Here is a 24,927-nt window from a genome sequence, read left to right on the forward strand (position 1 = left end):
TAATATATATTCCAATTTTTTAATAGCATAAAAAATAAATACAAATAAAGTTCATTATTATAAAGAGCTGTGCAACTAATCACATTCGACTGTCATGCGCATCTCGTCATTAAAGCAATTCCCGTGATTAAGTAGGGCTGGACCAGAATACTTGATTTGAATATTTGTTTGGTGGGTTGGCATTCGATTTTCAACTTTGATATTCAAATATTCTTTTCTTTTTTTTGCACCCCTGGCGTCCCCCGCAAAACGGTTCTCATTCGCTTGAATATGAATCGCCTGTGAGTGAATATCATATGCATCATGATTCATATCATCTAGAAGAGAAGACAAACATGCTGAAGACCTCAGCTGTGTGGGAGAACTTTAAATTGAGTGAGTACAAGAAAGGCAGTGTGCCAAATATGCAGTTTGAAACTGGCCTACCACAACAACAAATCAGGTTTGAAAAATCACCTAATTTCTGTAAGCAGTATGCCTATAGTATATTGTTGGTGTAAAAAAAACAAAAAAAAGAGCTGCTTTTATCCACCATCATGTTCATTATCGAAGGCGATTCATCTGCGATTTTGAAGCTATTATTTTATAAACTGTATAAGGTATATAAAACTGCAGTAATAGTGTTTCTCACTGCCTTAAACTGTATTTGTGGTGGCATATATATGCAGATTCATTCTCCACCAGCAGGAGGCTCTAAGAGTTGGAAAAACAGAGGTTTCCCTGGTAACGCTGTACACAAAGCTTTGCTCAGCTCGCAAACGCTGCTTTATCAGACATTACATGCACGATAACATGAAAACTTTTTGCTTGTTGTGCCCTGCATTCACTTTAGACAAGCTGACGGTTTCCAATATTACCTTTCCAATGTTGAAACTTTGACCAAAAAAAATCTAATTCGATTCTCTGTGCATACAGCCACATGAGTTTTTAAAACTAGCTGCCAGACTCAGGAGGACTGCTTATCATCCTACTACAGCAGCTTAATAGAAGTGTAACTAGTATTGTGGTCCATAGTTTAACCTACCTAAGCCCCTTTCACACTGCACGTCGGACCCGCAATATTCCCGTAACATTGCCTGGTCGCCTTCTGTGTGAAAGCAACCACGTCCCGGAATTGATTACCGAATCGAACCCGGGTCGGGGACATAGTAACATTGCGGTAATCGATCCGGAACGAGCGCTGTGTGAACAAAAGCCAGATCTAATTCCGTATTGAAGTGATGACGCGCGTTATCGCGCGACTTTTTTACAGGCTGTTTTGAAGGAAGATCAACATTCGCGACGAAAACATATGTGCAAACTGTAATGAAGCAGAGATCAGTTAGTTCCTCACTTTCCGCGCTGACGCAGAGATCGTTTGCTTGCTTCAGTTAAAGTATAACGTGCCAAGCGTTGTCGACTCGTACATTACACGTCACGCGCTGATGTCACGTGTCGTTACGGGATCTTCAAGGGTTGTGTGTGAAAGCACGCACATATACCGGGTCATCACTGGCAGTGTGAAAGTGCCAAATCTAGCGACCAGGGAACAATTACAGGAACACTTTACCCCTGTATATGCCGGAATGGCAGTGTGAAAGGGGCTCTAATGGCCCAGTTTTATTGGGCAGATAATGCCATTGGATGGGACATGGAGTGGTTCCTACAAAAGCCAGCTGATCAATAATGTAGATGTCTTCGAAGAGGAGCAGAGATCAGCTTTTGCTACTGTATTACATGGCTTTTCAGAGTTTCTGGCTCTTCCTCTTTCTCCTTAGGATATAGTGTCAGGTCCCTCTGAAGGTGCATGGGACAGATAGGATGGCTGAATTTAATTTACCTTGCTAAGACATTACAATACACTGCTTTTGCTGATATTTGATGCCAGACTCTGCTTTCCATCTCTTCAAACCATTGTTATGAATGTCTGGTTTCAGACGCGGATGAGAGACACTAGAGAAGCCTCATGCACCCCTTCTGCTCACAGTTTCCCTGAATTAGTGCTTTGCAAAGCATGCTTGTCTATTTGTTTTTATTTTTTATTTTTTCATATCTTGTCTGTGTCCCCTACTGTCCACAGGTCCCCAGCGATTATGTGCATTCTGCTTTGTCTTCAGTATTCAGACAGGGCATCATGGCCGCAGTCAGACATGTAGTGTGATAAGAGAGCCAGTGTAATCTGACAAGAGAGGCACTTTGTGGCATAGGGCGGGGGGAGGGTAGCTCCCGCATAATGATTTCCCACATAAATGGAGCTGACTGAAATGTGGAAATGGTGGCGCTTCCTGTAATCCGATGCCCTGGGGAACAGCACAGGGAGTACGGGCTGCAAACAGAAGAGAGGTGGGATAAAGGATGGCTGTGCCCCCAGGCTTGCATTTAAAGCACCCGTCGCCTCCTTAATCCCACAATGCCCATTGTTCCATATAGGTCAATGGCCACGTTCACACAGCAGCAGAATACAGTTGTCAATCCTGTGTTTGAGTCCTTAATATGGTTCCTTTCACATACAGTACAGTTATTTACAGGTAGGGTGTCGAAATTAATCATTGCATATAGTCCATTATCGATTAAACCCTATGATGTCATTTGCATATGAGCCAGTCACACGAATGTTAAAAATGCACTATTTTTAAATCAGAGCTTGACTTTTTCCTGCATATCGCACATAAGTATGTGTGTGCTAGAGACAAACATGATGGGCTTCATTGCACAGATTATATACACTGTGAGACACGTGCATATTGCTTGACCGTGCTTCCACTTGCTGTTATTTTAGTCTTTTTCATTTCTGCCGTTTGGAATGCAGTACGCAGATGCACGAAACTGACAGACTTTGACGTGCGATCTGTGTTTGTTTGTCTTTAAGCTCGCGGCTGTGGTTAAATGCACTTGCATCTACTTCCATCACTTTATGATATGAAATTATGTCAGCTATGTCAGAACAGGACAAAACATCTGATATGTGGAAATAGATCTGTGCATTAGTGTGATTAGGGTCTATGAAATCTGCCAGTGTCTATGATTTCATCAGTAATAATCAAATGGCAATAATGCAAAAAAAAGAAGACCCATAACTATGATTCTCTAAACTTTCTATACTTGAAGCCCTCCCAGATACTGAAGGTGCTTTTTTTTCCCACTTGTAATTGTCTTTTCCCCCCTTCATAACATCATACTTGCTTGTATGTTTTTAAGCTATATTTTCTTTTAATTCTTAACAAAAATTAATTATTAATTAACATAATTATTTTTAAAAGAAACCTGCTTATGTATTTTAATGGAAATGTTAAAAAATGCATTTGATAATTGAGATGCATCGCGATATCGAATTGAATCAAAACGTTAATGATAATCCAGGGCTCCAGTCTCATTCTTCCCACTGGCTGCTCTTTTGTAACTTTCTCAGCTGGTCGCATTAAGCACATGATTTGGTCGCAATATTATTATTATTATTATTATTATTATTATTATTTTATTTTTTATTTTTTTGCTCTACAATGTTCAATGCATGCTAATGAACTTTTATGATAGTTTATAGTTCTATGGAAACGAAAATGGTTAATACTAAACCCGTTCTTTATCAACAGTAGTATTATTTGTGATTTGAATTTTGTGAACAGGAGTTTCTATTTTGCTGTTATAAGCCAGGCTCTGGGTGCTTTCACTTAAAATTTTCGATATTGTTGTCACTGTTTTTCTTACAACTACACACCTTTCACTTTTTAAGACTAAAACTAGGGCTGCACGTTTTCAAGTTTTTCATTAACCGTTAACCGAGGCCCTTAGCGGTTAATAATCGGTTAACCATAGTGTGCGCCAGGGTTTCCGTTGTCCGGTAATTTCCAGACATTGGCCAAAAAAAAAGAAAAAAAAAGAAATGTCCGACAAAATTTAATCTCTCCGGTCAAATTGTCCTATTAAAACTACCTAATAATCCCGCCCACTAACACAATCTGTATTTGAGAATAAGCCTAAAATGTATAAAGCAAATATACACCGACCTTTGGCTATGTTATAAAGGAACAGGCTCTAGTAATGGTTATGGTAACTTTCCGTGTTTAGGCAAAGGTAACAAGCAGGCTCCGCGGCCGCCTCGCCTATGACTATGATATGTTTGACAGGTACAATATTTGAAAATCGATAATTATTTTTTTTAATGACATTTATATCTGAATTTATGTCAACCTATAGACTTTCAAATATCAAAATGTCATGAATTAATATGTATTTGTGAACAAAATGACAAACATATTTTCCTAGTATATTTTGCCTGGAAACGCTTCCAACAAGGCGTCAGTTCTATTTCTAGCATGCACGCGTCGAGCCGCGCGTCTCACGCAGGCAGTCGACAAGCTCTAACCTGTTAACATGGGAGCCGAATTAAAAACAGACACGCCACACAGCTGAGATGCTTTCGCTCATCGCCACGCATCCAGTGAGTCCTGACCGGCCTAATGATGCCCGGGTGTTGGCTGTTGAGATTACAACAACGAGGTTGTACTTGAAGTACATCTAAGCACTGTATTGCAATACTTGCATTTTGCCCCGTCACTCTTAATTTTAAAATGTTCCAACGCTGTACTTTTTTTTGCCCGCTTCATATTAGAAAAATGACTTCTTGTGGACATTACAAATGTCTGGGAGCGCTCTGGCGGTCTCTGGTGGTGCAAAAATGTATTACAACTAAATTCAATGCACGCCATTGACGTCACTTAACCGAGCAAAATGTTTCACTCGGTTACGCAATTTTTAACGGTTAATCGGTTAACCGGTTAACCATGGACACCCCTAACTAAAACAAAAGATGTGGATGCATTGTTATTATTAATAGAGATGCACCGGTTGACCGGCCATAAATCAGAACTGGCTGGTTTTTGCTTAAAATACGCGATCGGCATTTGGCTGGTTTTTGGTCTTTTTCGACCGATTTCTATGGAAGTGCGCCCGTGTGCACATACTACATTGTAATCATTCGCGATGTCATTTGTGTGGAAGTATTTTGAAATCTGTGCGTAGGACACGGGCAGCCGATCAGCACTGGAAGTGCAGAGCTACACGTCTGATGCACCGGTAGCATGAAGCAAACTACCGACTGCACAAAATAAGAGTCCCTTTCCTGCTCACTGAAGCTGCACGAGCGTATCTGTACCTGTCCGCGCCTGCGCAAGCGGAGACCGCAAAGGATGTTCAGCTCAACTTCTCCTGTGTTGGATGAGAAATTAAACCGACTAAACTGTGACAAAACTGATTTTTTTTTTCTTTTTTCTTTTGTAAAGTAGAACTTGCATATATATATTTGAAAAGCCAGAAGTTAATGTTAGTTCTGTATAGGTTGATTATTTTTATTTTACCTTAAAATTATATAGACTGGATTTGATTTTAAAATCACCTGCTGTAGCACACCGAAAAAGTTTTATTCATCCAATTAAAAAAAAAAATTGGGGTAATGATTCACATCTATATTTTTTTAACTTGAGAAAATAGTTATTTATTTTTCATTGGCTCAAGTAAAAAAATATAGATGTGAATCACCTTTTTTTTTATTGGATGAATGAAACACTTTGCATCTTTGTTTTATTCGCACCAACATTATTAGGTTTTAACTTTTTGGAATAATTTTATATAGCATACTTTTATTTAGTCTCACTGGTAAAGACCTTGTTTTAAATTTAAAACCAAATTTAAAAACTAAAATACTGAATGCTGATTAAGAAACATCTTGTTGATTGTGGTGTTTGGACTGTAGAACTATGCAGTTATTGCCTTTAATTTCACATGGTTACAGTTAATCTTTTCATTTAAGGCCAGTTCTCTGTAGTTTCAACCCAATTCAAAAACAAAAGCTAAATGCTGATGTCTGTACCATCAGAATTTGATGTTTGCAATGAGATGTTTGTGTTTAAAGAGCTTTAAAGGGGGGGCCATATGATGCGATTTCAAGTTTTCCTTTCTCTTTGGAGTGTTACAAGCTGATTATGCATAGATAAGATCCCTGAAGTTTAGGGGTGCACAATAAATATTGGCCAATAATTAATGCGCATCTTGTCTGTAAAGCCGGTTTTCTAATCAGCGACAAATTTTATCAAGTGCTTGATTTCACATAGAACAGCGTTTACTACACAGAGCCATTTTTAACTAACAAGCTGCACAAATCTACATGCATTATCCCAGTTTAATTATTTCCCCCAGTTGCACAGTTTAAATTGTGAATTGCACTTAAAAGTTGACAGTATGCACTTTCTGTACTTGTTTTGCACTTCTTCAGTTACATTTACATCATTTAATAAGCAATAAGTGATCACTTGGTCTAGATTTTTTTCAACTGCTTAAATGTGCACTAAACATTTTGTATTTACGTTATAACAATAGCTGTTCTATCTAAATTATTTATTTATTTATTTTTTAATAGGGGTAAAGAAAATCATGTTTTTTATTAATTAAAAGCAAATGCAAACATTTTTTTAAAAAATATCGATTTATTATTTTATTTTATTTTGTTATATATATATTAGGGCTGCACGATTCTGGATATATTGAGAATCACGATTTTTTGATCTCATATAGAGATCACGATTCTCCTACGATTCTTTATTATTATTATTACTATTAACATTATCATTATCACAAGTATATAAATTAATTATTTTATTTTGCAAGGATTCTAAATACAGCTGCACACCACAGAAATAAATTACATTTTAAAATACATTCAAGTGAAAGCAGTTATTTTAAATGGTAAATATTTCAAAACTTTACTGTTTTTGCTGTACTTTGGATCAGATAAATATAGTTTGGTGAGCAGAAAGAGACTTTAAAAAAACATTACACATCTTATGGTTCAAAAACTTTTGACTGGTAGTGTATATATAATATATTTAAAACCCCAGTTTTTTTAATATTAGAATGATGAAAAAGTTGTTTAGATAACTGATTCAACGACTCACTCATAAACCTACTACACTTGTTTCATTTCTGGATGAATCAGCGTTTTTGAACGATTCTCTTGAATGAAAAATTAATTCATTGACAAATAAATTAAGACACTTGTCGCCACCTATTGGTGAAACAATGCAATCGACACAAACGTTAATTAAAGCGCAGTACTTTCAAAAGGGGATTTGTTATATTTTGATCGCTGCCATATAGACATCAATGTTTATATTTAAACTATAAACTTTATCAGTATTTCTGTGATAATATAAATGACTGTAAGACAGATATAATACTGTGTAGTTGAAAAGACTGTTTGTGAAGATGTTTCTTAACCAAACATGGTAAGAGCTCTCTCTGTGTCAGCGGCAGTGCGCGCACGGATTTGAATGATCCGGTAAGACTTTGTCAAAGGTTTAACAGACTCGGGGAATCGTTGTCTTTTAGAAATGAGATCGAGAGGGTGTCTGAATCGAGATCGCGATCTTTTAACGATTAATCGTGCAGCTCAAATATAAATATATATATATATATATATATATATATATATATATATATATATATATATATATATATATATATATATATATATATAGCTCAGCCCTAACACACATGCATTGCAGCTTTGAGTGCAAGAAATGCATTCTCTGTACAGCCGCTGACTCCATAGCATGTGGGAATGGTTTTGGTGATCTCAAGTTTGATTGCTGTCGAGAGCATGTTGGCAGACATGTTTCCATGTGTTTATCTTCTCAGATGTGATTTGAGGCCCTATGCCAGCCATTTCCATCAGAACTACTAATGGACTAGACCACCTCATATTTAACAGTGGTTTCTCTCGTTTCTCTCTCTCTGCCTCACTCTGTGTAGTTGAATGTCACGAAACCCATTGAGAACATGCCTGAGTTATATTTTACACCCCACCCCATCTCTTATTACATCATCTCAAATGATGAAATATGTATATGTAGTACTTCTTGAATCAACTGTATTGGGAAGTAGGGCTGTGCAAAAAAATCAAATGCGATTTTCATGCACATCTCATCAGTAAAGCCACTCTTGTGATTAGTAGTAAGAAGTAGTGGGAGTAGTAACACTGACAAGCTACACAAAATCGGTTTACATAATTGGAAGTGGAAATTTTTTTTTTGTATCTTTTTCATTGAACTATGGCACTGTGTAGTAAATGCTACTCCATCTGAATGCATGTGCTGGAGATTTACTACTAATCACAGGAGTGGCTTTACTGATGAGATGTGCATGAGAATCGCATTTGATTTATTGCACTGCTCTAAGTGGGAACTAATGTTAAGTGAAAGTTTTTTTTCTAGACATACTCTCAGAAAAATGGTTGCAGGAATCAAATTTTTAATGTTATCTTCTTCAGATTTGAAATAGAAACTCATGAGACGTGACTTTCAAGTTTCAACCCATTACTTTTCTGGATTGCTGGATTGTAATTTTCAGAGGTGAATCCCAAAATGGGGGTGCAGGTTAACTGGTTAAATCAAATTTATCTTGATCATTTGAAATATGGAATTGATATACTATGAAACCTACTGTACCCCCATACTTCCTCCCCAGCTTAAACTAAGCAGCGGGATTTAGAATGACAGTTACCCAGAGTTGAGCTAAGCAGGAAAGACCTAATGTTTTTTTTTATCAGTGTAACTTTGTTGCCACATTTGAGTGTTTTATGAACCTGTTATTAGACTAATTCAGGCTTTGCAAAGAAACTGTTAGTGAAGGATGGAGCAGCACATGCTATATTTGACCCAACTTTAAACCGGCAGCTTGTGAATAAATGGAGAAAATTGCTGTTTTTCAGTTCAGTGTTTACACACTCTTAAAAGCCCAGCAGCAAGTAAATCTTAGTGTGATTGTAGAGGTCAGAAAAAGATGGAAAAACCCAAATTATGATTTTATTTAATAATTTTTTTTTTTTTTATAGTGTGAGAACTTAAAATAAGAAGAGCTCTTTGGTACCAATTACCGGTTTGATGATAAGTCATGATTAAATTCCCCACAGTTCTTTATTATCGCTTCATATTTTAATTATCATTAAAACAGTATTCAATTGCCTTGTCAGTCATGAGAACAGAGAACTTGTCAGTCACGTTGTCATTTAAAATCCAGACATCATGTTATTGTTTTAGTGTTTAGGCAAACAATGTCATTTTATTTGTTGTTTGTTGATTTTAAATATAATATTTGACAAAACAATTCATGTGCCAGTAGTTTTTTAACCTTTTCAGCACATTTTAACATTTCCATGATAATACTGATAACCCTAATCATTTTGATTACTATAATCGTAATAAGGAATTTTCATTCTGTTACATCTTTACTGTTTTGAAAGAACTTCCATATAGTGTTTTGCTCTTTAAACAACACAAACACCTGAAGATAAATGTATAAAAAATATATACATTTTATTATTATTATTTATAAATTCCGTTGTCGTTTCTTTTATGTAAAAAGGCTTGTGCACTCAACTGTTTGCGAAATGGAGCTTTGTGCTCGTGTATCCTACCTCCACATTCGGTACAAATCCAAATATTCCGTAATATTTCCATATTTCCATATTCCAATGCAATGTATCTGAATGCTAAACTATTATTTATTATGTAAATTATTCGGTTGTTAAGTGATGACGTAAGAAGCGCTGTTTCCGGGTCCAAGCCTCAACTCGCTTCACTTGAGAATACGACCTCAGCAGCCGTTTATGAGCACTGTTTATTCATATTAATCATTTAAGCTAAATGCTTTCAAACTTACGGTATACACTACAGTCTCCATGCTCACAGCGTCCCAAACACAAATAATTTTTATATATATTTTTTTAATATTTATATTTTCATTGTCTGCCTATCTGGGACTTCGGTATGGAGTTAAAGGTTAAGATGATAACTTTTTCGCTAGTATTCTGTCACATTGTGAGTTTATATTAGCACCTTTTGTTGTTTTCTCGTGGTAACTAATAGAGCGTTTGGACACGGAAGCGCTGCTATGTGACATCAGACTTAACAAGCGAATAGGTTTTGTACTTTGGTTCCAACGGTGACACAGAGGGGGGCACGCTGATCTTTGGTTCACTGTATTTTATTTGAATAAGTGTGATCACTTCAACTGTTTTCTTATACCAGCAGAATCAACTTTAGACACTTACTGTGTTATTTTAATAATGCATCACTGTATAAGCTCAGCTCAGCCCCCCATTTATCTGTAAACTAAATCAAATATATTTCAAGAATTTATTCTATGTATGTATGTATGTAGGCCAACTGCAGATTGTATATATTTAACAATGTAATATTTTGTATTTAATTTTTTGTCTATATGTATGTGTGTATATCTTTGTGTGTGTGTGTATTGGTTTAATGTTTTTATTTTTAAGAGAGGTCACCTATATTTCTATATTAACTGGTTGGTGTGATTGGTGTAGATCGTTGTGTAATTTGAGTATTTCAAGCTAGTTTCACAGAGCATGATGTTTTATTGTTAACAAATGCTGTTTTGTAGCATGGCTAATTATTTGAATGCATAAAAACAACTCTTTATTCAAAAGTTTGAACACAGGAACGGGAACTGTCCAAACTGTTGACTATACTGTACAATAATATAGCCTACACATAAAGAATCTTGGCGGATATATACCTTTTTTTACTCCCTAATCTGTATTACTGGTTGCCCCAAGTTGAGTCTTAATTGTAGGGGAGTACCCTCAATTTATCCAGAATCATGCAGTTCTATTTTGCAGCTATAAACAGCTCTAAAGAAGTCCTGATTTTATGTAACTTGTTGATTTTTGTATATGATATTCAGCTCCAACACCATTCCTGATTAGGCCGCATGATTTCACGCCTGTTTCATTGGTGTGTGACAAAAACTACGGGACAAGTTACGCACCGAAATTTGTATGGATCTAGAAGTAGAATAAGTATGTGAGATAATAATAGTGATGCTTTACCTCCGGAAGCACCACTAATTATCACAGACGATATATTGCACACTCATACATTCACGCTAAACTGGTCTGGGAAGCTTAAAATATAAATAACTACTTTTCTACCTGATCTCAAACTGGTTTTTACAAACATTTAAGTTGAGTGACTTTTTTTCTTTGTCATTTCAAGTTTTTAAAAGTTCTAAATGACTTGTTCGGCATATCATCTCTTAACCTGGTGGTCTTTCAAGCCGGAAATTCCGGTGCGTTTAACAATGGATTGTTGATGCGTGTATGAGCAGGGAGCCGAGCTACTCTTTTGCCTCTGTATTCTGAGGATTTTCTTGGTAAGATTACGGTTTCATTTTGAAGCCCCATTAAGAGGAAGTTCTCTCCACTCAGGATTAATCCAATCTGGCACATTCCTGCTGGGAGAATCCGCAGAGTTCTGATCCTCCCAGACACCCAGTCTGAGTGAGGACTGCCCTTGATGTGGACTCTTCTATTCTTACAGTGACCGGAGGGTAGTATCTTTTGCAGAAAATGCATAACGTGTTTTGCCATATTTATGCTACAGACAGAAATGATATTTCTAATTGTTTAGATTGTTGAAGTGGTGTGCTACATGTTTTTCAAAGTGATCCAGGGCTTAAAGTTCTCCGGCACCATTACTCAGTTGTTAAAAGAATCAGTAGAATACAGTAGAATTACAGCCCTAGATTAGTTAAAATATTCCTAAATACAACTGCATTGTTTTACTTTTTGTAATAGACGAACATTTTATTAAAAACAGTATTAAAATAGTCACATTCTAGTGAACCAAGTATCTGTACTTTCTCATCTCATAAGCTAAATGTATTGTCACACAGCTAGTGTCGATAAGCGATGATGTAGCTCATAATTTTCCAAGTGTATGATACAGCTTTCATTCTGCAGGTCAATCATATATTAATGAAAAAGAAAATCAGTTTGAATAAAGCAATAACTTTGCCATAGTATCCTTTCAAATGTTAAAGTTGTCACAGTAATTGCATGCTTTGTATTTGTTGCCCCGCCCCCAGAAAAAAGTTCAGGCTCAGGATTTTTTTTTTTGCTTTAACCCCTGATGATTTAATTTGCTTTTTTTTGCCTGCCAGTTGATGAAATATGTGAAATAATCCTTCAAGGGGGTCTCGTGAGTTTTCTCATTTATTTTATGACCCGTATATATTATGTTTGATGTTATAAATCTTTCTTTTTACCTGTTGTTTTTGGCAGAATGGTAGATTTAGGGTTTAGAGTGCTGCAGGGAATATGTATATTTGTAGGCCAAAGCAAAGGAAAGCGTAAGCATTTTAGCACCTAGGGTTTTATTGTCTCGAAGTGAATGTAATTTTTTTTTAATGGGTTTTTGGTTAAATGCCTGGAATGAGGTCTGTTGATAACACAAGCTCTGAATAGTTTTACATTTTATTCTACAGCATACAACATGACAGCATATCTGATTAACCACTCAAATGTGGGCCAGCACATACTCTATGATGGCCCACAACATACTGTTGAAAGTTCACACACACGTTTTGTTGAAAAACAAAAAAATAGTAATGTTATGAAATGCAGTCAGAACTTTTGTTTGTTTGTTTTAACTTGAGCACACGGTTTTCAGACTGCTGTGTCATGTGAGAAACTACAAAAGATGCAAGACATGAGTGCAGTGGTCAAACACATCCGTTAAGTGCATATTTATTTAGAAGCACAATGGAAAACCAGTGCAGTAAAATGTATAAACCTGTAAAGATTTACTATTGTATGTTTGATTTTATATTTGCATGAAGGTGAAGGTCTGAAAGGTGCTGTTACTACTACTGGCGTTAAACTTTCAGTTATTTTATATTTGAATTGCCTTGACTTTTTTTTGTTGAACTTGAATGTAAAACTGAATGTCTACGTAATATAAATATTTATCATTATTTGATGATATTTCTGAACATATGGTTTGCTACAAGTTTGTGCAGTAACTTTCATATTTCATTCTTTTGTTCTTGAAATTGTTTGTTACATTATCTTGAAACTGTCAACATTCCGAAAAATAATTCTGGATTTTATTTTTTGTCAGATCTCCCTGCCCTAGTAAGGGTAGAGTAGACATTGCTATCAAGCAGGGCTGAAACGATACCTCAAATACCTTGAGTAACTCGATTACAAAAAATCGATTGAGGCAAATTATTTGCCTCGAGACTTTGTTACTGTAACTACACATGAAACACCATGTTTCACCACGGACCATTATTACTGACGCACAACCCGATAAACGCTGGACCATAGACTGTATAAAATAAAAAACTCTGAAAACAAATTTAAGACCATAAATCGATATGTTGACTAGTTATGATATCCCTCTGTTAACTATGTTTTGTGAAAGACTAAGTCCCATTGTGCATAAAAATATCACAGAAAGAAAGCGTGCCAGTTTTCATCTCTAAAATCAGCATGATTTCAAATGTGATGCTGATTTCATGCATCCAGTCAATAAACAAGTTAATATTAAGAGACTTACATTTTAGACACTATAGGCCTATAGCCTATTTTTGCTTTATTTTGCCAACAAGAAATATTTCCAAACACAGCCACAGTGTTTTTTTGCGTCTCGGAGCAACATGAGTAGCCTGACTACGTCAGACTTCCTACTTCCGCTCAATTTAATTTCGCTTCTGTACTCAGTCTGATACAGCTTAAGAGCTTTCTGTTTGCCACCGGTCTGGAAACAGCCGGGCCAATCAACGAACAGAGGGCGGGCTGAGAGCCGTGACGTAGATGCTAAGCGCCGAGTTTTACATTGTAGGTTAGAGAAATCGAAAACCGAAACGACCGCGGAAATGGGAAACGAGACACGGGATGCAATTTGCTCTGTTATGGAGAACATTCAACTCTCTTTCAAACTGAAGCCAGAACAAGAAGAGTGTTGAACAACAGGTTTACAGTGGAATTTCAATCATAGATTTGAGTTCGATGCATGATGCCTGTGCTTCGATGCGGCTGTACAGGCGCATAACATACGTCATAACTAAACGTATCTGATTGGCTTACGGTAACCAATGATTTTAAACTTCAGACAAGCGCCCCCTAGCGAGAGAGAAAACACTTCTCTATTATGCCATTCCAGAATCTGACTACGAAGCAAAGTGAAGTAGCAGAGTCTGGTATTACCAGGCTACAACATGAGGTGTTTCGTTCCTGAATGAATGAATCGCAGTAACTTACTGGTTGAACAGTGACTTGCACCCACCTACAATCTTTTTGTTTTTAAAATAATCGTAAATATCAGTAATCAAAGTTTTATGTTTAAAATAACAAAATATTATATATGCATTTGTAACTGAAGGTTAAATGCATTCTTGAGCTGAATTAAATAGTGTAAATAGGCCTACATTTAAATGCCTCTTCAGATGCAGCTTCTGTATTTCCTCTGTATTGCAAAGATTAATTTTGAAGATACTGATATCATTTGCTTGGTAACAGCCCAAATGTGTTGTTATAATTGACTGATTAAATCTAAGAATTTCACTCAAAAGATGATGGGCACTTTTTTTAGAAAAAAAAGGCTTTATAAAGGTAAAAGTGTGCATAACATTTAAAAATCTATGTAAACTTATTGGAACAGATTCATTTCTATCACTGCTGTGAACTGACCAGCACACAAAATATAAAGGATATCAAAAACAAATTTTAAACGCACGTCCCAATACGTAAAGGGACATTTAAGAGGGTTTATTCTCCAAATAACTCTAATTTCATGTTGCAGAAAAATTTGTTCAGAAATTGTGTATGAACTCTTGTTCTCTTGTTCCAGGTTACCTTCCTTTCCACTGACTTTTGCCTCTTACAAAAGCCACAAAGCCTTCCAAGAAGACAGTAGAGGCTTATGTCATACTTGAGCTTTAGTTAGGCTGAAACTTGAAAGTAGGGATGTCAAATTTCGATTATTTCCATGATCGATCGTCGTTTAAATTAACGATCAATTAATCGATTAATCGTTAACCATAATACTGCAAAATGCATCTATTGCAGGCACGCAGTCAGCGGTATGACAGGATGTGCAAAAGCCACACACACACACACACACACACAAAACGTTTTCTCACTTGAACTAAAGAGGTTTTAGTCTGAATAAAATGCTAGTAGCAGGATTATAAAATGAATAGATGCGATTATGATCATTTGATAAAATGAAGAGAGCGCGCCATACTTTTGAAGTCATTTTACTTTGTTGACAGTTTCCAATCCCGCACGGAGAACGCTGAACGCGCCTCTTTAAATGGTTTTGTGGTGCTCGTTGTTGTATTTTAAAGCACAATTGCAATGTTTTCAACTGACATTATTGTATTTAAAATAAAATTATCCGAAATGTGGAGCGCGTGTGACTGCGCTGCACATTAAGTGAACTACATCGGCGCTGCTGCACCAAAACACAGTTGCTCACATTAATTTGATCCTGCTGGATTCTGTCCTAGAAAATGCAGATTTTTAAAAATCCAGCATACAGCGCATTAGATCGTGACAGTGCATGCGTGCAGACGAGGATGAGCGAGCGCGGCTTTGGCTAGATTTATTTGGAGGTTATTGCTCATGTCTCATTCGGCACAAATCGAAATGTTTCCATATTCGCAATGTATTTGAATGTTAAACTATTATGTGACTTGTAATGACTAATGTAAACTAGGCTTGTACTTAACACGCATTCGCATATAGACGGAAAAGATGATCCTCTTCATATGAGCAAAAACGTCCTTGGCATAACAGCAGAGTGGACCGGTATACTACGGTCTATTTAAACTGACCAGCGTAACATGAAAACATATTGTTATTTTTATGTTGGGCCTATTACTTAGTAGGCTATAAATTTTCCTTAAAGCATCCCATTTTGTCCCAGGGCTTAGAACCTGTGCCCTAGTCAGGTCCATGCAGAAACTTGTGAACGATGCTCGGCGTCACCGTTTAGTGACAGCAGTGAATGCTCCAGGAATGTGTCGGTCACAGCGCCTATTAATCGCTGTTTTGAATCCAGCAATTATTTATTTAGAAATGATAAGATCTGATTATGACAAGTGTGGTATAAAAGCTTTGTTTATTAGAGGAATAATAGGTTAACTGGAAAATGTTAGATCGCGACCATGCTTTTGGACCCCATAGTCTTCATTTACGCGGCTTTGTTCTGGTTTGCCGGTTGGTCACGAATTTGCACAAATTCAGTATATTTAGGCATTGTTTCTTTTCCTAAATCTTCATAGTCTAACCCTCTAATTACCCAGGTTTATTTTATTATCTTTCGCTTTTAATAACTGTTTTCGCATCTCTTACTGTGGTAAACATGGGAAGGGAAATTAAAGATTTCATGAATTAAGAATTAGTTCGATTTATTAATTTGTTCCCTTATTTCACTTAAATCATGGGTTATTTAGGGAACAAAATTAATGAAACATGGACAATTGCCACATTAATAATTCGTAGGAATGAATTAACAAGTTGTAGGAATGAATAGACTACCTGTCCTGTCACTGTGTCCCGCAGCCCTGCAAAGCGCACGATATAAAACGGTTATCTGATGAAATGATTAGTAACTACATTTCTATTGCATTTAATGTTGAATAAATTTTATGTTGTTTCTATTTTAATGTACTTTAAAGTTTAAATCACATTAAAAGCTTAATTTGTACATTGTGAATGAATGATGATGCTTTTATATATCGTCACCGTCACTCACAGCCGCTCGCACGTGTTGAGTGCGCATAAGCCGCACGCAGCCCAACATTGAATCGGTTAACCGACCATCGACAGCCTTAATCGATTGCATCTCTTATCGACAATTAATCGATCATCGATTAATCGTTGACATCCCTACTTGAAAGTTAAGCTTCATGACGTGAATGCAATGTTGGGTATTATTTTTATTACTACTATTTTGAGTTATGCTTTGTTTTAATTTGTACTCTCTCTACTTTTTTTAAAATAGTGTGAAATATATTCCTGTACTTTTTTATAATTATTATTATGTTTTATATATATTTTAAATTATTTTTTATTGATATATTTGTATTTGCATTTTTAATACTATTTGGCAGTTAAATGCATAAAGGGTATAATTTTCGATATGATGGAATAATCTGTAGAATCCTCGATTACTAAAATTATCAAGAGCTGCAGGCCTACTATCAAGCCTTGAATACTGCTCTCGTTGCAGCTGTTGTCATGATGAAACCGTTTCAAAGGAGCTTGTGGGATTGGGTGACAGCGACATAGGAATGTGCCTATCATATCCCAGCACACCAACTGTCCCTGAAATTGTGATAAACCCATTGCTAATAAATGGACCTCTGAGCAAAAGCCACAATGGATGAATTCTCTGCTGTTTTTCACGTTCCGTGTGCTGAAATAAAGCAATACAGTAAAATTAATCGCATTGCATTGAGGAAATGACTCTGTTCAATTTAAAAGGTGAACTATCAGTATTCGGGAGACTAATCTGTCTTTCATTTTGCTTTTGCAGGATTCCTTGGACTTCACAGGCACATCTTCAGCATTTTTAGCTGGATTTTATCCTTTCCCATCTGAAGACGGCCATGGAATCGGTAATTCCCTTCTTTCTTTCTGTTGCAGCTAGTGATGAATATTTGTTTGTTAGTGGCTAGTTCTGCGTTTTTGGTGCGACAGTTGGATAATGAAACACTGAGGAAGCATTACTGAGTCTGCAACTGTCTGACTCTGGCAGCAGTGGGGTGTTTTCTTTAGATATTCTTCATTTTCGACAGTTTGAGAATAGTGACTAGGCACTTTGAGCTGGTGTTTCTCACTTGGGTTAAATAGAGTATGTTTGAACATGTAGCTTTTATTTGTGAATGTGATGCCTTTGAGTTTGTTGGCGCCCCTACTAGTACCAACAGGCAGGTGGACGGCTCAGCTCTGGTATGTGTGCATTAAGAGCAGGGCTTATTGCATGCCTGGGCCCTGCCTGCCTCTGCTTTTGTTAAGGGTTTTTGTTTTTGAGTGTGGATTTTGCGTCTGTGTATATGTGTGCGTAGAGGCTGTTGTGAAAATGGGTCACTGCTTGCAGAGAGCTCGCTGTCTCTAATATCTGGAGTCCCACTCCAGCATACAGCTCATGTGACCATGCTTCTTCATCACTAAGCAGCGGCAGCCAATGACAGTCATTCCCTCATGGAAGCCAGCAGACCCATAGTAGTAGAACAGATAGTGTGCTGTTGTGTACTAAGAAAGGCTTAAGAATAGTTCACCCAAAAATCTAGTTTCTGGTATCACTTACTCACCTTTCAAATTAAGGCCTTCCTCCATGGAACCTGGTACAACCAAGTGGTACACAAAAAGTACAAAGCATCAATCATTCTTGTTGTTTTTCTCTGAATTTGTATTTTGAATAGACTTACAAATCATAGTTTATCTACTTTTGTGTTCCATCAAAGATAGACAGGGTTTTCATTTTCGATTGATCTATTGCTTGAAGTTTTGTTGTATGTAGCATCATATTGCTACATTTGTGAATGCTATTTTCTCTTAGCATACAGGCTAGCAGAGTGAAGTCAAGCTCCATTTTTACCCTTTGATGTGCTGAATATTTCCTCCATTTTTGTTGTCCCTGTGGAGCTCTGGAGCTCAGAGATCTTCTGGTGTTTACCTCTGAAATCAGACTATATCTGCTTACCATCAGTGGAAACCAAGGAGAATGATCACAAAGCTCATTATGCTGGCAGCTCGCGCTGTGTGTGTTTTCCTCGCCCCCTCCCAAACCCCTTCCACTTCTCCTCATGTGATGCTAGTCACATGGTTTCCAGGCACCCGTAGCACTAAATCAGAATCAGATTTTATTTTTAACCGCTCTAAATCCTCCGCCATGCTTATGGTTAGCAAAAGCGCTTGCTTTAGCCCTCTCTACCCCCATTTCCCCTTGAACCCTGCGTACCACCTGCCAAAGATCTGATCATATTTGCAGCATTAGCTGCTGACTGCAAGAGAGGAGGTGTTTGGTATGGCCACAGATGAAAGGAAGCTCTCTGCTAATTACAAGCGTGTTTTTCTTGCCCTCGCTTCTTTCCAGAGCAGCTCCGTCCCTCAGTGAGATTAGTTTGCATTACTCCAGTGGGGAAATGCAGCCTTGCCAGTCAAATTACATAACTCTCATAGCCAGGCTTGAGACCACTATAGAGGCTTTGTTCCCAAGTCACTCCACCTCCTCCTTTACCCTCTTGGCGGCCCACATGTTAATGTGGTATTGAAAGGGTCTGTGTGCTTCGAACAGGCCCAGCTCTGTGGTGAGAGAGCAGAAAACTTGCATCATTAACATGCACAATGGCATCATGCTCATATGCGAGCACAAAGATTAAAGCAGCAATCAGTCTTTTCCTGTGAAAGACAACTTTGGGTTTTGACTGAGACTTGTAAACTGTACTTCAGGGGCAGTGGGGCTTTCTCTGCGTGTTGGACAGTGTCCTTTTTCTAAATGAGTTAGGGTTTTGTGCTTATTCATTCTGGTTCTAATATGAGTCAGGACAGCAGAAATGAGCAGAAAATGCTTAAGTGTGCACAAAGTTTTGAGTAGTATTAGCATGCAAGAAAATACACATGGATGCACTACACAAATCCGCTGGAAAATAGTTTACCATCTGGGTACCTTTGGCATACAGCATGATTTGGAATGCACCATAGGCCCTGGGGTTCAGTGCAAGTCCTGCCAACTGCTCTGGTTTCTGATTGTTTATGGTGCAGCTCATTTCAGTTTCAGTCTCTGAGATTCAGCTCAGCACTAATATACTCAGTTTAAAGCAGACACTGAGAACGTTTCCGAGCACAAGGTCAGAGGAAACGCTGCAGGTTGCTGGTGGTTGTGGGTGTGGTCCTCCGGATTACATGCAGCACTCGTGTGCAAGGAAGTGCAGTTCTGAACACTTCACTCGCCTCATCACTCATCTCCCTTCTCTTTTGGCAAAGGAATGGACATGTCCATTTAGTAAATGAAGAGACACTCATATCCAGAGTGATTTGCTGCCAAGACTTTAGAGCCAGTGTTTGTCCTTCTGCTTGTGTCCCACACTGATGGACAACACAAACTCTGAGACCCATCATTTTGGCTCTTGGGAAGTTAAAATGAGGAACAAATCATTTGGGTGCTGTGGTGGGGACAGTGAAGTGTTTGATTTTAGTATGTCAAAAAGAGTTGCTTAGCCTATGTTTTTGTCCTTGGTCTAATTTTAGGATAAAAAGCAAAACAAGATGGCATTTGCCTCGAGCAGCTCCTTTATTTTCATGCAAACATCTTGTTTATTGATACACTGACTTAGGATTCAACTTCCATAGTTGTGTCTCTGCAAGACATCTTGTTTTTGTGGTGCAGCCCTTAAAAGAAAATGACACTTTAGGTGTTTCCCCCAGGCCTAGTAGAGCCACCACAAGTCTTGAGCATCAGACCGTGTTGCTGTTATGCATTTACACTGCTTCAAATAAATGCTAAGCCTACTTGACAGACAAGAGGCCCAATGAACTACAAAACCCAATGGAACAAATTAGAGTTTTATGTTCTAATCTGAGTCAAAGAGCCCTCCCATGGTGCCTCAGGGCAGTCATGATTTTAGAATGCTGGTTCAGCTGTATGGGGCTCCAGCACGGTGATTAAAGTACATTGAGAACTGCGGTGATGGTGCATTGTTTTTCATAGACGCCCTTTCAACTCAATCTGCAATCAGTAATTGGATTCTTTGTAAGTGTAATGTATTTTATCTTTACTATGTCAGTACAGTGGAGGAAGTCCCTGTCACTTTGCTAATATACTAAATGTATGAAATGTCAGCTGCTGGGGCTTCACAAAGCTGACCGCGGAGCAGAGGTTTTACATTTGCACATGTGGCGTTTGCAGAGAGATAGCAGTTAAATGAACAGTTCCCATAGCAAATCAAAATTTCTGGGGTCAGCTGAAGTTACACGAGTTCTAAATGTTAATAAAATCTTGCATGTGTCTCTATCACCAATCGTTTCTTCATGAGGAAAGAAAAACAAGCATGCAAGCATAAATCTGAGCTTGTGTGTATGCACTCGTGCTCTCCACACACCCCCTCCTTTTCATTCCTCAGTGACGTTTTGGTTTTCCCCCTGCTTCCTTGAATTCCTCTGTCCCTCCCTACATGCCATGCTCCTCACTGGCTTGAATCATGGTGACTGTGCTGTTAAAGTGTTGTTGCTGGTAACAGAACTGATGTGTAACTGTATTGTCCGATCTTAGGTTATGTTCACAGAGTCTGTATTTGGGATTGACAACCGTATGTACTGTTAGTGTCAACAGAAAATCCAAATTAGCCCCGATGCACCGTTCTGATTTTATATGAATGATCCTTCAGTGTTATTCCAAAGGAAAACATGTAATCTTTCATTAAAATATATCTTGCTCAGCATCTGAAATGACTGAAATTATATTTCATATAAACTGGAGATTGCATGATTCACTTCAGTGCTCAGATATATCATGGATGGTTTTGATCCCGCTAAGAAGTAATGCTATCTAGCCGGAGGTGCTACCAACACTATGCTGCTAGAGGTTAGTGTTTGTTTCACAATTATGTAAGCGATCAGTACTGTGATTGACCTGATCGAAGCGGGACAGCTCATGTTTGAGGAACAAAGGCACAGTTTCTCTGTGTCTGGAGAGAGCATCAGTGCTGTGGATTATTTCATGAAGTTAACAGCTATAACTCCAGCAATAAAGACTTTTAAAATAAGTTTAGCTCCAAACTCACTTTCAGACAGCAGTGAGTGTATGAAGTAACTTATGTTTGAGATCCGATGTGGATTATGATTACCATACAAGGCAGAAATATTTAGAAGCGATGCAAAGCACACTAGCAAGAAATCAGACGAGTCATGTAGGCTATCACAATTGTGCATTTATTTAGTAACATTTTATCTGTCAGTAACTATCATCTCTTTATACCTGACTGTCTGATGTTCATATTTAGCTCCATGTATGTCATAATATGTCTTAATCATTGTTTTTGTTCGGGAGCTCCCTCTGCTACTCAGTCATATTTTTGATAGAAAATAAAAAATATAGAAATGATCATTCTTTTTAAATGTGTTGTATACTGTGACTTCAAATAAACAGAAATAGATGAAACTGAATATGTGTGTCTCTGTTTTGTGAAATAGGCTATCGGTAATTACCACTTTATTTCTGAGACAAATTTTCAATTCTGACAAGTTAATTATGATCAATGTATCATGTGTTGTAAAACTAGTAAAACATTGATGCTTTTCAATCTTTAAGTAAACAACAAAAAATTTAAACTAATGGACGCTTTTGTGATGTTTCTGCCAATTTCCCTTTTTTGGTACAATTTTCAATAATTCCACAAAGAAAAGGCGAAAGCACGCCCACGCATTTCAGATGGCATGCAAGTCCACTCCTGAATCCTCTGAACAGACACATACACATAAAATTGACAAAATACCCAATCCTATGTGATGTGTATAATTATATCGGATCCATGCATCAGGTCTTAAAGGTCAATAACGATCATCAAACAACAATTTTAAATCTGTATTTAATTTATACAGTAAACACTCTGCAGTGTTATTTTCCCTAATTATTACATTTATGTATTTGAATACTACCAACCTTATTTTATTTGTAACACGTTCTGTTTTATATATCTATGCTTGTAATTTGTGTATTTGTTCTTATTTTTACTGGTTGTTCTGCTGTCTCTTTAATCATGTTTAAACTTTCTTAGTTAATCTGGTATTATTTGCTGTGGTAACAAAGAAGTATTTCGCTTTAAGTAATAAATGGAAAGCAAGTTAAATTGAAATATTTTCGTTTTCGTGCTGATCCAAAAAATAATCCAATCCGTGATAAGCAAGTTAAATTGAAATGTGATCTGAACCGTGAGATTTGTGATTCGTTGAACTTGTAGTTAGTACTTAATGTGTAAGCACATATTTTTCTAAATGGCAAGCAGTGACTTCTCACACCTTATTTGAGAGCTATTATTGCAGTTGGGGAGCTGCTCTGTGGATGCAAAACCAGAGATGAAGGCTTGCTTACCAGCATCTGACCATAATGACTTTGATTTTTCATTGTCTATGTTAGACAGGCTTTGGTTCAAGGAAATAGTCAGGGGTGCACATAATTTTTTCAGCCTGGTTCTCATAAGAGAACCTGGAGATTTGGTTTTGATTCTCACACTGAATATAGCGTGACCCATTAAATATAACTATTAAAAATGAATAATAGTTATAATATTATTGCACTTTATTCTTTATATATATATATATATATATATATATATATATATATATATATATATATATATATATAATAATAGTAAATAAACTAATCAATAGTGTGTGTAATATTATTGAAAATAAAATGCAGTCCTAGTATTAAATACAAATAAATGTATTTTATAGTATACTTAAAAATAAAATGCTAATATTTACTACTACTTTCTTTGTTTGCCTCTTTAAGAAGAATCGCTTTATGTATTCCCCAATTTTAAGACGCTGTGGATAAAAGCGTCTTTAAAAAATAAGCGTTTTCATTATATTCAAACTTAAAATCAGCAGGCTTTTATTTTGGCAGGTTGCTGGCAAGTATAGTGCTTTTAACATTTTGTCCAAATATCTGAATTCCTAGAAAAGGGCTGCGATCTGTGTTCTGCTCCAAGTCTGCTTGGGCTGGTCCCACAGTCCCTTTTCCCAGCACGGTGCTCCGTGACCTTGCTGTCATGTGTGCCTCATCTGGTCTCAAGCCAACAGCACTCTTGGGGTGGAGTGTCTTTGTTCACAATCCCTCAGTGTGTATGCATGCCCTTCTCTTCTCTCATAAGAGGTGCTGACTTTTACTGTGATACTTCCATGTGAAAACAAGAAATTGGGTGAGAGAAGATTCTAGTGTCTTCAAATATCCAGTGTCCTGCTGTCAATATTGTCAAATTTTCGTGTTGCAATTTTAATTGCTAATGCATTTATCACTGTATACGGTATTATCACGGTATTGCCATTTAGTTTGGCAAAAGTGTTTTGTTATAAACAAACTGGTAAGAACTTTTTCTTATAACAAAAATAATTGATTATTTTACATACAGTAAGGTAATACACAAAAATGTATAAAGTAAAAAATAAAATAAAAAACATACAGATTAAAGTGCAAAAGAATTATAAAGACCAATAAGTAACACTTTACAATATGATCTCATAAGTTAAAAATGATAACAAGCAATAGCTATATTTGCAACAGAAGCTATTAATCTTTGTTTTAAAAAATACAGCTGTTAATTCAGTTGCACCTTTTGATTTTAACAATATGTAATTTAATATTGAATTGACCTAAGATTAATGAATGTTTAGAATAATTTTTCATTGGTAGTTCATGTTAATTAATAGAGCCTTAATGTAGTCTAAAGTGTGACCAAACAATAAAGATTCCAAAAAATTCTAACAATATTTGTGGCAAGTTGAAGTCCAGATTAAAATGTTACATTCATACTTACTAACTGGCATTAGCCTTGGTCTGGAACATACTCATTGTTAGAATGTGAATGCAGAAAAATTATACAAGCTCTGTTTCATGTTTTCTGAAACGAGAATTCATAAAGCAACACGAAAACACTTTGCGTTGCCACAGGATCCTGTAGCAGATGTTAACATGCATTTTTTTTCCCAATTGAAGATGTTAACTATGTACAGTAGGACTGCATGCATTGTGTTGGCCTAGCATTTTGGTGTGTTTTTGTATACTTTATGGCTTTGATTTCTGTGATGTGGAAAACTTGAACGTCAATGTGGAATCCAGGCCTATAAAAATGTTATTTGCTGTATAATGCTGAATATTTGGTTGAATAAGTCAAAAAGTTCCATACAATTTATAGGGGTGTAAAAAAAATATTGATACACTGGAGTATCATGATATTTTGTTTGGCGATACTGTATTGATTCTCAAAAACTGAATATTGATATGAAAAAAATTAAAATAAATAAAAAAAACATACAAGAGTAGTGACAGTTGTTACGTTTGGAGTTTATATCCCGACCGC

The 24,927-nt window shown here is 36.8% G+C and overlaps 1 protein-coding gene across 1 annotated transcript in view; it reads left to right on the forward strand.

Annotated features, from left to right (window-relative positions):
- ankrd11 (ankyrin repeat domain 11) overlaps positions 1-24,927 on the forward strand; it is a 129,387-nt gene that overhangs the window by 24,193 nt on the left and 80,267 nt on the right. The window contains exon 2 of the mRNA XM_026268189.1: positions 17,382-17,463. The gene's annotated coding sequence lies outside the window, so the exon portion shown is untranslated. The remainder of the gene's footprint in view (positions 1-17,381; positions 17,464-24,927) is intronic.

Source organism: Carassius auratus, chromosome 7, assembly GCF_003368295.1.
Source record: "Carassius auratus strain Wakin chromosome 7, ASM336829v1, whole genome shotgun sequence".
Taxonomy (NCBI): domain Eukaryota; kingdom Metazoa; phylum Chordata; class Actinopteri; order Cypriniformes; family Cyprinidae; genus Carassius; species Carassius auratus.